Source organism: Geotrypetes seraphini, chromosome 8, assembly GCF_902459505.1.
Source record: "Geotrypetes seraphini chromosome 8, aGeoSer1.1, whole genome shotgun sequence".
Taxonomy (NCBI): Eukaryota; Metazoa; Chordata; class Amphibia; order Gymnophiona; family Dermophiidae; genus Geotrypetes; species Geotrypetes seraphini.
Genome location: NC_047091.1, coordinates 176,974,635 through 176,989,422, shown reverse-complemented (window position 1 = coordinate 176,989,422; position 14,788 = coordinate 176,974,635). Strand labels below are relative to the sequence as shown.

The 14,788-nt window shown below is 43.7% G+C and overlaps 1 protein-coding gene across 1 annotated transcript in view; it reads right to left on the bottom strand.

The window, feature by feature from the left end:
* SMTN (smoothelin) overlaps nt 1-14,788 on the bottom strand; it is a 336,207-nt gene that overhangs the window by 162,823 nt on the left and 158,596 nt on the right. The gene's annotated exons all lie outside the window — the stretch shown is intronic.

The following is a 14,788-nucleotide window of genomic DNA, read 5'->3' as shown; positions in this document are numbered from 1 at the left end:
GACTGAGGCTGAAACAGACACTGAAGAATGACAGTCTCTGGTATCCAGAGCAGATATTGTGATGTCATAATGCCTCATTCCACCAGTGCCTAAGAGCCAATCACATCAGTGATGTCACAATGGCTTCATTATCCTTGGCTCCCATAAGAATCAGAGTATGAATGGCCACAACCACTGACCCGCAAGCTTTGCTTTGAAGAATGCTGGTGTAGAAGGGCTGAGGTTGAAATAGGCACTAGAAAATGACATGGGATTACTTACCGCGGTTATCCGCGGAGACGGGAACGGTGATGAATTTTGGCACCGTGTCATTCTCTACCCGTCCCTGCAAGCTCAGTCCCCATCCTTGCCCTGTCCCCGTGAGCTCAGTCCCCGTCCCGCTAACTGTCAGATCCCATTCGTATAGGCCTCAAATAGTTATGATTTTATACTGAACTTATTTTATTAAAGTATAAAAAGAGACAATATTCCGTACAATTGTCATTTTATAAACACAAATAATACAGAGCAAGGATCAACAAAACCCCTGTCTCCCCTCCACAAATAGCCCCTCCACTATTGTGAAAACTGAACAAACCAAATTAGTACAGAATGCTACATAGAAAAATCAAGCTAACAGAATACCACAGACACACATGGCAGGAACAGTGTTAGGGGAGTGCAACTGGGGCAACTGCCCCCTCGTCAGAGAGAGCCCTAAGCCAGCTGGAAGCTAAAGAAGCACAGCCTGAACTTTGCGGTCCCCAGTTATGTCTAATACCAGCTCTAGCAGGTTACATAAGAACTGCCATCTCCGGATCAGACCTTCGGTCCATTGAGTCCGGCGATCTGCACATGCGGTGGCCCAGCCAAGTGTACATCTGGTGTGTTTTTAGTCACCCATATCCCTCTATGCCTCTCGTAAGGAGATGTGCATCTAGTTTGCTTTTAAATCCTAGAACGGTGGATTCCGCAATAATCTCCTCTGGGAGAGCATTCCAGGTGTTCACCACTCATTGTGTGAAGCAGAACTTCCCGAAATATTCTAATCACAAAATATAAAATTAATTTTTTTTTTTTCTTTTTGTTGTCTGGTAATTTTTTTCTTCAAATCACATTGGTCTCAGGCTTTGGTTTTAGGTTCCTTCTGTCTTCATCGTGGCTCCTGAAGGTAAAAAAGGTGCAAGAGGAGCAGGGGAGAAGATGCCGAGTGACACGGGCGCAATTTTTTTTACCACAGGAGTTAAGACTTTTCACCACTCCCACGGGGCGGTAAAAGGTCTTGTCCCCATTCCTGCAGTAAACCAGTTGTACATGTCTCCATTCCTGTGGATTTACTGCGGTGACCCGTGGTTTACCACAGTAAATGGTCCCCATGTCATTCTCTATATTTTTTCTTTTATTTCACAGAAGGCTTACATACCAAAATCCAAGTACATATTGGAAATCACCTGGGTCATATTACTCCTGACGGAATCCTGTGCAAAAAAATTTAAAATTCTGCGCACAGTATTTCAAAAGTCTGCAAAGTTTATTTGTAATGTTCTGCATCGAATCCTAAGGCCTGAAATTCCTTCCTACCTTTTCCTTTCTCAGGTTCCAGCCGCCTCTATTTCCTCTCTCACTCCTTCCCCCAGTTTTGTCTTCCCTCTAAATCCCACCTCTCTCTCAAGCACACACCAAATCCCCCTCCCTGGCCCCAGTGTGGCATCTCTCTCCTACTTTCCTCACTCGCTAAGAATCTCTTCCTCCCTTCCCACACCTTTCTGGTCTGGGTCACACTCTTCCCTCTCTACCATCTTCAATTCCCCTTGTTGCCCTCTCTCCACATCCAAGGATCTCTTCCTCCCTTCCCACAACCCTTTCGGGTCCAAGTCACTCTCTTCCTCTTGCTACTATGCCCCCCCCACCACACTTGTATTTTCAGAGTTCGAGCCCCCTCACCTCAAACCACCCTACCATCTCTCTTGCTCTCATCTCTTTCTCCCTTCCCTCTCTCATTCTCCGATGCCCCCCTCTCCCACCCCTGTGGCATCTCCTTTCCATCCTGCTTTTGACCTGACAACCCCTCCCCCTCCCCTGCACGGGTCTGGCCTCAGATCGACACCCCTCCCCATGTGGAGCCAGTATCTCATACTAGCAGGCCTTCCCAAAGCAGCAGTAGCAGCAGTCGGCCAGCAGAAGCAGTGCTGTAAAAAGGCTGCTTGCGGCCAGCCCTGTTTCCTCTGCCATGGCGTAGGAAAAGTCTCAGAACCCAGGCTTACAACCTTTCAGGTAAGCTACAAAAACTCCATAACTTGCATAAAAACCTTCCCCATCCACCCATATTAACTTAAACAAATATTTTATTATTTACAAAAAATTTTCAGCTTGTTCATTTAGGCCCCCTTTTATCGAGCTGCGGTAGAGTATTTTAGCACTGGCTGGTGAGGTAAATTTATTTATTTATTTTTAAAAAACTTATAGACTGCCTAAATCTAAGCAGTGTACAATCATACATACACAAATTAAAAAACTCAAACAAGACAACATCTTTCCTAATTTCAAATCAATCTTTCCTCATTTTCGCTCAAAAAAACCCCCCAACCCCAAAACAAAACATTAAACCTAGAACAATCAAAGAACCCACGGAGCTTAGAGAAAAGCACCTACAAAGAATTCTGGTTTGAGTAATTTCTTAAATGACATGCGATCCTTACACAATTCTCACCATGCCTTGCGTAGAGTCCCAAAGATTTTTTTCCCCAACAATGGAAAAAATAGCTATTCTAGATAGTAACATTCCCCTCCTCACTCCCCTCCCCCCTCCCCGCAAATCTCTCACTGGTTGATAAACTTGCCATATATTCACTAACATGGGGCTTGTGTGGTGCAGTGGTTAGAGCCACAGCCTCAGCACCCTGAGGTTGTGGGTTCAATTCCTGCACTGCTCCTTGTGACCCTGGGCAAGTCACTTAATCCCCATTATCCCAGGTATATTAGATAGAGTGGGAGCCCACCAGAACAGACAAGGAAAAATGCTTGAGTGCCTGAATAAATTCATGTGAACCGTTCTGAGCTCCCTTGGTAGAACAGTATAGAAAACTGAATGAATAAATAAATATGATGTGGAGCCATGAAACTTACAAGTCATTCCACACTTTTCATTTCAATAAGGCAAATGCATCTAGTCAAGGGGCAAAAGTATGGGGAAGCCATTGTGACATCACGGATGAGGCTGGCTCTTAGGCATTGGTGGAATGAGGCATTATGACATCACAATACAAGGAGCCACCGAAATGTTTTCAGCCCAACAAAGAAGAGAATGGGGAGAGTGTGGCACAGTGGTTAAAGCTCAGCACCCTGAGGTTGTGGGTTCAATTCCTGCACTGCTTCTTGTGACCCAGGGCAAGTCACTTAATCCCCATTGCCCCAGGTAGAGTATGAACCCACCGGGACAGATAGGGGCAAATACTTGAGTACCTGAATGTAAACCACTTAGGCTATAAGTGGTATATAAATACTAAAAAAAAAAAAAATGTAAAAACTGATATGGTACAAGTACCGCTCACAGGATTTGCTCAGTCTCTTTCATGCATAATTTTGTTTGACCAGAACACATGCTTTGCCACGCGTGAACACATCAAACATCGTATCTTGGTCTATATTAATCATCCACTGGCTGCTCATCGTGTCCTTCAAGACCTCTCACAGTCTCTCCAACATACGTGACCCACCCTCCTTGCTTCTCCCTCTTGCCCCCCTGGATGATTTTTGGCTTAGTCAGATCTCATTTCTTCAGCAATCTGTTTCTGTACATCCCCAAGTTCCTTCACTCAGAGAATAGTTAAGATCTGGAACGCGTTTGCCAGAGGTTGTGGTAAAAGCAGATAGCGTAGCTGGTTTTAAGAACGGTTTGGACAAATTCCTGGAGGAAAAGTCCATAGTCTGTCATTAAAGACATGGGGGAAGCCTCTGCTTGCCCTGGATCAGTAGCATGGAATGTTGCTACTCTTTGGGTTTTGGCCAGGTACTAGTGACCTGGATTGGCCACCATGAGAATGGGCGAATGGCTTGATGGACCATTGGTCTGATCCAGTAAGGCTATTCTTATGTTCCTCTCCATTCATTCCGTCACAGTACGACCCACCCTCTTCATCGACTACTCACTCAGCTTCATGGAGCTCTTTCAATGTATCACCAGCAAAACTGCCACTTACCTCAAACATCTTCACCACTTCTGCGCTGTGATTTACAATTAACCCCAGGGTTTCCTGACGTACCGCACCACGAGGAAGCCAGTGGTAAAAAATTAAGACTCAAAAGCAGCACCGTCCACACTCAAAGCCCTAATGGTTCGCCTTCCCACAAGTCCAAATGTTGTCTGAACATTTTCCAAAGCAAGCATTGTTCTTTCAGTTTATGGCGTATTTGTTATTTCAAACACTGGCTATGAAATGTATCGGGAGTTGAAGAAAGTTATCTACCTCTGGGAAAAAGCTCTAGCAGTGGTTAATCATTGACTCCTTTCCTCTTGTGCACAACCTACAGAAAAAGGCTGCAATGGGACCATGTCGGAAACCTGTTCTGCAGAGACGCCAGAGGTTCGGATCTCCCAAGACCGAGTTTGTCCGTACATGGTTACAGTACACGGCTCAGGAATTCCTCATTTTCTACCTCCGCAGACGCCCCAAGGGTTGGCATTACACTGGCATCAGGTTGCAATTCCAGGGCAATCTATTTGCCTATCCAAAAATTACTGGCTGCAGATACAAGACTTTTTTGGATAGGACTCCTGCATTTCAAGCAAGTAAGCCGCAGTCCTGGTGGGGTAATTGCATTGGTGGAGTTATGCTGTCTTATGGTGCATTTCGAAAGGTAATTAAGTCAGCGTTGTTTGATAAATTCATTTCTTAAATGTGGATATTACTGTTAACAAAATTTTACATTGAACATATCTAAACTAAACTAAACTAAACCTTGGGTTTATATACCGCACCATCTCCGTAGATGCAGAGCTCGGCACGGTTTACAGGAAATAGGATGAGAGGGGAACTCCAGTGGAGGGTTTAAAGATTAGATGTGAAAGGGTGAGGATGGTGGGAGAGGCCTAAGAGGGGTGGAAGTGTTACAGTTTTGAGAAGCGCCAGGTTTTTAGGTGTTTACGGAAAATTTGGAGGGAGCTTGAGGTTCGAAGCGGGGCGGTAAGGTTATTCCAGATCTCAGTGATTCTAAAGGGGAGGGATGACCCTAGTTTGCCTGCATGAGAAATACCTTTTGTGGAAGGGAAGGATAGTTTAAGAGTTTGGGAGGATCTGGAGGAGGTAGGGGTTGGGGAGTTCCAGGATAGAGGGATTACGGCAGGAAGGATGCCATGTAGGATCCTGAAGGCTAGGCACGCACATTTGAAGTGGATCCTGGGGATTACTGGGAGCCAATGAAGCTTAGACAGGAGTGGCAAGACGTGATCAAATTTGCTTTTCGCGAAAATAAGCTTAGCCGCGGCGTTCTGAATCCGCTGAAGTCTAAGAAACTTGTATTTTAATTACTTGTATTGTATTTCGCTGATTGTCTAGCCTTCTTTTGTGCAAAACGCCTAGAAATTGTTTGATTATGGCAATATAGAAGAAGAAAGTTATATTATGTTATGTAACCCACTGAAGTTATCAATCTCTGGACACAAAGCCTGAGATTAGGAATGTAAGAAAGAAATTAACTTGTGCACTTACATACACTACAAATAAGATTTTACACAGAGTAATTTGCTTTGATAAGCTAAAAGCAGAAGAAAAAAAAACCAACAACAAAAATCACCCGATTTCATTGCCTGCAATTTTTCCATTGGAAAGAAACAAAACTGTGAAGAGACAGAGCCGTTTGCATTTCCTCCCCCCCCCCCTCAAAAAAAATGGTACCCTCAAGAATGCCTCCAAGCAATGCAAGAGATTAATTTAATGTAAATGCCGTAAAGTCTGCATTTCTCACTAAAGTTTGCCCCACCCATACTGTGAATGTACTCTTGTAGCCCGTTTTGGGCTCCTTTTGGGATTTCAGGCTAAATAAATGACTTAATTAATTAGTTCAACAAATTTGCTGTGATCAATCGGCCCCACTTTCATCCATGCTTCTTTGTGAAGAAAGTCTTCCTCGTTTAAGAAAAGAAAATTTCAAATGGAAGATGGATCCAAGTTATTAAAGTCTATATTTAATTATTTTTCCTTGGAAAGGTTTATTATCTGCAGAACGTCGCTTCACATTGACAAATGGGTTTCATTAACACCCTTGCGCTTTCTAAAGCGAACAAGCAAACCAGCGACTGCCCTAACACGTTAAAGATAACTTTGATTCAAAGAACAGATGCTAAGATGAATGATATCATCGCTTTATGGCTCAACAAAGCATTACAAGTACTGCAACATGCACCTGGGATGCGATTTTCATATTCAACAGCTTCAAGAGACAGCTATAAGGAGACCACAGGCCTACCAAGAGCATCCTCGAGGACGTCCTCTTAAAAGCAGATGTTACTATGGATTATTTTCCCTAAATATTCTGTTGCCCATCCCTGAGACTGCAATCCCCCCAAGACCTAAATTTCCTGTCTGTTCAAGTCCAATCAGCGGAATCCTTGGAAACAAATGTTGCAGAATGTGTCCTGAAAAAACATTATTGCAACCAAAAAAGCAAACAGGATGCAAGGAATTATTAAAAAAGGGATGGTTAACAAGACTAAGAATGTTATAATGCCTCTGTATCGCTCCATGGTGGGACCTCACCTGGAGTATTGCGTTCATTTCTGGTCTTTTTATCTCAAGAAAGATATAGCGGCACTAGAAAAGGTTCAAAGAAGAGCGGCCAAGTTGATAAGGGCGTGGAACTCCTCTCGTATGAGGAAAGACTAAAACGGTTGGAAAAGAGACGGCTGAGAGGAGATATGATTGAACATAAGCAGTGCCTCTGCTGGATCAGACCATAGGTCCATCGTGCCCAGCAGTCCGCTCACGCGGCGGCCCATCAAGTCCAGGACTTGTATAGTGATCCTCTATCTATACCTTTCTATCCCCTTTTTCTTCAGGAAATTATTTAATCCCTTCTTGAACCCCAAAACCGTACTCTGTCCTATCACACCCTCTGGAAGCGCATTCCAGGTGTCCACCACCCTTTGCGTGAAGAAGAACTTCCTAGCATTGGTTCTGAATCTGTCCCCTCTTATTTTTTCCAAATGCCCTCTCGTTCTTGTATTTATCGAAAGTTTGAAGAATCTGTCCCTCTCCACTTTCTCTATGCCCTTCGTGATCTTGTAAGTCTCTATCATGTCCCCTCTAAGCCTCCACTTTTCCAGGGAAAAGAGTCCCAGTTTCTCTAATCTTTCAGCATATGTAAGGTTTTCCATACATTTTATCAATCGTGTCGCTCTTTTCTGGACCCTCTCGAGTATCGCCATATCCTTCTTAAGATACGGCGACCAATACTGGACGCAGTACTCCAGATGCGGGCGCACCATCGTCCGATACAACGGCAGGATGACCTCTTTCGTTCTGGTTGTAATACCTTTCTTGATAATACCTAGCATTCTATTTGCCTTCTGAGAGGCCGCTGCACACTGTGCCGACGGCTTCATTGTCTTGTCCACTATTACCCCCAAGTCCTTTTCCTGGGTCTTTAACCCATTACCAGCCCTCCCATCCAGTGTTCCCGCTAAGCTGCGCTGGCGTGCGCTGGCGCACAAAATATTAGGTCGCAGCGCACAAGTTTCTCGTCACAGCGCAGGACCGGCAAGATTGACTCATTTGAACTTCTGCAAGATCAGCATCGGAAGCGTGCGCTGGGCCGGAGAGATCTTGGGGAGCCTCCGACAGTGGCTTTCTCCCCTCTCTGCAGCTCTCCTTTACTTCCCAGCGCAGCGATTCACGAAGGCAGCCTCGGGGCTTTTGCTGAGTCGCGGCTGCCTCTGATGATGCAACTTCCTCTTTCCTCAGAGGCGGCGCGACACAACAAAGGACCCGAGGCTGCCTTCGTGAATCGCTGCGCTGGGAAGTAAGAAGAGCTGCTGGGAGGGGAGAAAACCACTATCAGTCTGGGAAGCTGCTGGGCAGGGGAAAAAAGGGACAGCTGCTACTGGAGAGGGAGAAGGAGAAGGAGAGATGCATCTGGGAGGGGAGGAGGGAAAGGAATCTGGGAAGCTGCTGGGCCAGGAAAAAAAAGGACAGCTGCTACTGGAGAGGGAGAAGAAGGAGAGATGCTTCTGGGAGGGGAGGAGGGAAAGGAATCTGGGAAGCTGCTGGGCAAGGAAAAAAAGGGACAGCTGCTACTGGATAAGGAGAAGAAGGAGAGATGCTTCTGGGAGGGGAGGAGGGAAAGGAATCTGGGAAGCTGCTGGGCTAGGAAAAAAAGGGACAGCTGCTACTGGAGAGGGAGAAGGAGACGGAGAGATGCTTCTGGGAGGGGAGGAGGGAAAGGAATCTGGGAAGCTGCTGGGCCAGGAAAAAAAGGGACAGCTGCTACTGGAGAGGGAGACGGAGAGATGCTGCTGGGAGGGGAGGAAGGGAAGAGAGTTACTGCTGGACAGGAGGCTGGGAGAAAGAAAGAAAGGGGGCAGGCAGGGAAACAGAAGGAAAGAAGAGAAACAGAAAAAAAGAAAGAAAGGTCAGGGAGAGAGGAAGACAAGGTAGGAAAAATGATTTTATTTTAAATTTAGCAAAGTGGAGGCAGTATTACCACAGTTTTCAAAGGAATTTGCCCAAATAACTTAATAGTTAACTGGGTAAATTCCCAGAGATGAAAACTTCCCTTCACTTACTATGCACAGTTCTGAATTTATATCTGCTGTCTATATTTTACAATATGGTCCCCTTTTACTAAACCGCAATAGTGGTTTTTAGCGCAGGGAGCCTATGAGCGTCAAGAGCAGTGCTGGGCATTCAGCGCAGCTCCCTGCGCTAAAAACTGCTATTGTGGTTTAATAAAAAGGATGGAGGGTATATTTGTCTATTTTTGTATGCTATAAAAACCAAATACAGAGAGAGACTGAGAGCTGTTGACGAAGAGCTACGTGTGTGTCTTTCTTCCATTCCAGCCAGAATATCAGCTTTGTGTTCAGCCAAACAGGCCCAGGTTTCGCACTGAATAAAGTATTTTATAATTTTTATAATTTTTATTTCATAATAAAGTAATTATAAAATACTTTCTTTGTGTTTATTTGATTCCTATTCAAGAGAATTACTTTATATATAGTCAATATAGGCAGAGAGTTAAATTTTTTAACATTTTCTAATGGTGGTGTGCCTCGTGATTTTTTTCATGAAACAAGTGTGCCTTTGCCCAAAAAAGGTTGAAAAACACTGGTCTAGAAATTGAAAGCATCAAACGTATTGTCTTCTGGACTGTTTTTAATTTACAGTTTACACATATGGATGTAACAGACATAACTACATTTGTTGTAAAACATTTATTAAGATATCATTTCATCCCTACAATTTCTGTGTTCTTAAAAATATTATTTAACGTTATTTAATTTAGCGTGTAGGCCTAAAATTCCTTTGAATACCTCGTCCTCATGTATCAGCAACTTTGACAACATATTTATTTGGCTCATAACTTGCTGGCGCCCGATATTTTTAGCTCACAGTGAAAAAAGTTTGCTCACAACACCCGCCCGCTTAGAGGGAACACTGCTCCCATCGTATAGCTGTACTTAAGGTTTCTGTTCCCTACATGCAAGACTTTACATTTCTCTTCATTAAACTTCATCTGCCATCTCGTTGCCCACTCTCCTAGTTTGTTCAGGTCCCTTTGTTAATCTTCGCAGTCCTCTTTAGTCCTAACTCCACTAAATAGTTTGGTGTCGTCTGCGAATTTTATTACTTCTCACTTCGTCCCTGTATCTAGATCATTTATAAATACATTGAACAGCAGCGGTCCAAGTACCGACCCCTGCGGAACACCACTTGTGACCCTCCTTCAGTCTGAGTAGTGGCCCTTCACTCCTACCCTTTGCTTTCTACCCGCCAACTAATTTTTGATCCATCTATGTACGTCTCCTTCCACCCCATGGTTCTTCAGTTTCCATAGTAGGCGTTCATGGGGTACCTTGTCAAAGACTTTTTGGAAATCTAAGTATAAGATGTCTATGAGGTCCCCTTTGTCCATCTGTTTGTTAATTCCTTCGAAGAAGTGCAATAAGTTCCCTTGCAGAAGCCATGTTGGCTTGTTTTCATCAGTTTATTCCTTTCTAGATGCTCATCAATGCCGTCTTTTATCAGCACTTCCGCCATCTTCCCCAGCACCAAAGTCAAACTCACCGGTCTGTAGTTCCCCGGGTCACCTCTCGCTCCTTTTTTAAAGATGGGCGTAACATTAGCTATCTTCCAATCCTCCGGTATCACGCCTGTTTTCAGGGATAGATTACAAATCTGCTATAGTAGTTCCGCTATTTTCTCCTTTAGTTCTTTCAATACCCTGGGGTGGATTCCGTCCGGGCCTGGAGATTTGTCAGTTTTTAATTTATCTATCTGCTTGCGTACGTCTTCAAGGCTTACCTCCATGGATGTTAATTTTTCTGCTTGAAGTTTCAGGCACAAGTGGATCAATTTTTCACTCCATCAAAAATTACAAAGATTAAGGGACACTCGATGAAGTTACAGGGAAATACTTTTAAACCCAATTGGAGGGCATTTTCTTTCACTCAGAGAATAGTTAAGCTCTGCATCGCGTTGCCAGAGGATGTGGTAAGAGCAGATAGCGTAGCTGCTTTTAAGAAAGGTTTGGACAAGTTCCTGGAGGAAAAGTCCTTAGTCTATTATTGAGATAGACACAGGGGAAGCCACTGCTTACCCTGGATCGGTAGCATGGAATGTTGCTATTCCTTGGGTTTTGGCCAGGTACTAGTGACCTGGATTGGCCACCGTGAGAACGGGCTACTGGGATTGATGGACTGTTGGTCTGACCCAGGAAGGCTTTTCTTATGTTCTTACCTTTATGAAGGGATTTACCCAAGGTAGAGAACAGCAGGAAAAAGTTTTAACATAAAACTTACAATTATGTTAACAGCATAAAATGACCAAATACCAACAAAAATACAATCATTGAGGTAAAATTGGAAATAGTAAATTGAAACCTCATAACAGGACTAACATGAAACGGTGTCAAAATTACTGTATCATCATCGGAGACAACCTAACACAAAAACATCACACCAAAATCAGCTAAATTGGAAGACACTTATCTCAAAAATAATCATACGAGGGCTGACTGAAAAGTGCCTCTGTTCTTCTTTCCAAGAAGTAGATGTGGTGCTGGTTCTTGTAAAGCTCATATATCTGTTTCTGAACCCACAGCTGAACTGCCGTAGTCTTCATTGTTGGGTCACAGCGAGAGGAAGAACTGCGTACGTTTCGTCATGATGGATGAGAACACGCCAGAGCGTGCTATTGAATTTTGTGTTAAACTTGATGTAACATTTCAAGAGCGTTTCATCACCACTCTTTCCAAGTTTACCTGAACAAACAAGGCCTATCCTCTTATAGCTATGCTGATGACATCACCATCCTCATTCCTTTCGACCAACCAATGCTCCTAATGTCAGACACACTACACAGAACTCTAGCTACAGTTACGACTTGGATGGAAGACCACAAATTGAAACTCAACCCAGACAAAACTAAATTCATCCTCCTAGAAAATAACAAAATCCCAACCATAACCAACTTAGAAATCAACTCTATCAACTACCCTTTGCAAACCACCCTAAAAAACTTCTAGGTATGACTATTGACAGAGGCTGCACCATGCAACCACAAATTAACAAAACAATACAGAAATCTTTCGCAGTTATGAGAAACCTTAGACAAGTCCGAAAATTCTTCAAAAAAACACAATTTCAGCTCCTAGTACAATCTCTAATCCTAAGTATCCTAGACTATTGCAACATCCTCTACCTCCCCTGCCCTGCAATAATGATTAAACAACTACAGACAATTCAGAATACAGCTCTGAGACTTGTCTATTCATTGAAAAAACATGATCACATTACTGAGGCATTCATCAATTCTCATTGGCTTCCAATCCAGGAAAGAATACAATTTAAATTTTACTGTATACTATTTAAAACTATAAATGGAGACAGCCCACCCTACCTAAACGACCGCCTCATCCAAACCACCTCTACCAGGCATAGAAAAGCACACACCCCATTCACTTAACCCCTCAATCAAAGAAGTAAAACGGAAAAAACTATACAACGGACTACTGGCCACTCAGGCAGCGAAGATAGACAACCAAGTCTCCAACCTGTTGACAACAACCCCAGACCACAAGCTGTTCAGAAAGGAAATAAAAACTATACTCTTCAAGAAATCCCTTAATAAAGCTTAATACCATGATAAAGCTTAACCCCCCTCTTACCATCCCCTCCCTAACCCCAGATCCTACTTTTCCCTCTCTTGGAAACCTTCTCTGATCTAACGTTGTAACCCTTCTTCCATAACTCTTTTTGTAATCTGCTTTGAACCGAAAGGTAATGGCGGAATAGAAATCTGTAATGTAATGTAATGTAATTTCAATCACACGCCTCTGGCGTGCTCTCACAGACACGTCTTCCTCGTCTTATGTGGCATTTTGGAGTAAATATGTGGTTTATAAGTTGTTAACTGGTAGCGCCTGGCAGTGCTATAGACTGGGTTTTCCCGGACGTCTGGTAACCCCGACATGTCTTCTTTGGACTTTCCAAAACCCGGCAGTTTGTACGGATTTTAGAAAGCTCTGGCGAGCTCTGGCCGCATCTGGAGGGCCTCTGAGCGTGTACGGACGATGTCACACTCATCCACGCATGCTCAAGGCCCTCCAGACGTGGCCGGAGCTCGTCGTGGAAGATGACGAAGCTTTGAGGAGGCAGGGCTGGGATGGGGCGGAGCCATGTGTCTGGGTTTGTGAGGCTCTGAATATGGTAACCCTAGCTATAGAAATAACAAATTGTTGTTAACTTGTCTTCAGGATATCCTTCTTGTACAAAGCTGCTGAAAACCGAGGGTTTAACTGGGGCTGGAGGGGAAAACCAAACACAAAAAAAACAGTGAAAAGGTACGATCTCCTGTTTGGGTGCACGAGGAAGAACAGAAATCATCATATGAAAATTAATTAACAAATACAAAAATGAAAGTTGTACCATATAGGGAAAACTTAAAATCGCCACTGCATTAAACCAGGAGAGACATCTGGTGCAGCTGATGTGGAATTAAATCACAGCTCCAAAATAATGAGCCAAGTGATAATCTTTTAAGAAATCCAATTCATACTTTCAAAATCCATGTACACTTGGTGCAAATACTTTTCACAAATCCATGAAAACATTAATTTCACCAAGTCCCAAATAACACAAAAGGTAGTCACCAAATGGGGGAGGGGGAAACCCTCTAGACAAGGTTCCACAAATCCCTGAATCCTCAATTATTAAAAAAAAATTGTGAACAGTATGGAAGGTTAGTGACGCATTCCAAGGAAAGGTCCTCAGATGTGCGTTTATCTGTACATTCTTGCTACCCCTTGACAGTGGCTCTCTGAGTAATGGCTCCCACCAACCACTCTCCAATTTCCCTGTGTGCACACTGCACACAGGGGTTACTCATTTCAATGTCTTCTTCCATTCCTGCCATTTTATGTAGCTAATTCACCCTCTGGTGGATAATTGGAGAACTGCAGCCCCTGGAAAAAAACTTTCTTATGCAAATACAGCAACAGTGATGCCACCTCCAGTTCTATGAAGACATCCCAAATCTACAAAAAATGTTGTTACCACCTAGGAAGTGAACTGTAGGTTCTTTACTTAGATGCCAATATAATATTTCTGGATTTCAGCAAGGCAGCTACTATGTAGTTCATAGAAAGAAAGAAACATGAGGGCAGATAAAGGCCAAATGGCCCATCCTCAGCATCCACTATCTCCTCCTCTCCCTATTGGCTAAGGCTCTTAACATTTGCATCTCCTCTTCCTATAGGCTAAGTCTCTTTACACCTGCATTGTGAGGTCATAAAGCTTTATGGTTATAGAAACAGAAACATGACGGCAGATAAAGGCCAAATGGCCCATCCGCAGCATCCACTATCTCCTCCTCTCCCTATTGGCTAAGGCTCTTAACATTTGCATCTCCTCTTCCTATAGGCTAAGGCTCTTTACACCTGCATTGTGAGGTCATAGAACTTTAGTAACATAGTAGCATAGAAACATGATGGCAGATAAAGGCCAAATGGCCCATCCGCAGCATCCATTATGTCCTTCTCTCCCTAAGAGATCCCAAGTGCCTGTCCCACGCCTTCCTGAACTCACACACAGTCATTGTCTCCACATACGGTACGCTCAAACTTAGTTCTAGCTGACTTAACTAATTAGATCAAGACTCTTATACAATCAATCCACCCACTTTCGCCCATATGAATTTTCTTTCCTTCTTGTCAGAAGTTCCTCTCCTTGTATACATACAAGTCCTTATAGAGTTTCGAGGCCTCTTCCTCCGAGCTGTCATCTCAGTCCCAAATGTCACCTCATCACATCAATAACCACAGAAGCCAACTTTTCTCAGTGATTTGGGGTGCTGAGCCCACTACACACTACTCATTTGCTGCAATATAGGGGGTACTCAAGCACCCCCGAGCTGGCTCCTATGCGCTCTCGATAGGTCCGACAAGGTTGTAGATAACTTCCACCTTCAGCTCAGTTTCGTTTGTGTAATAAGAAACCACTACTGAATATTTATCTACACCTCATACCCAGGGCTGGATTCACAAAACTTCGCGGTCAAAACAGATGGGCCGCTGCCACGACTGTAGCAATTTCAAA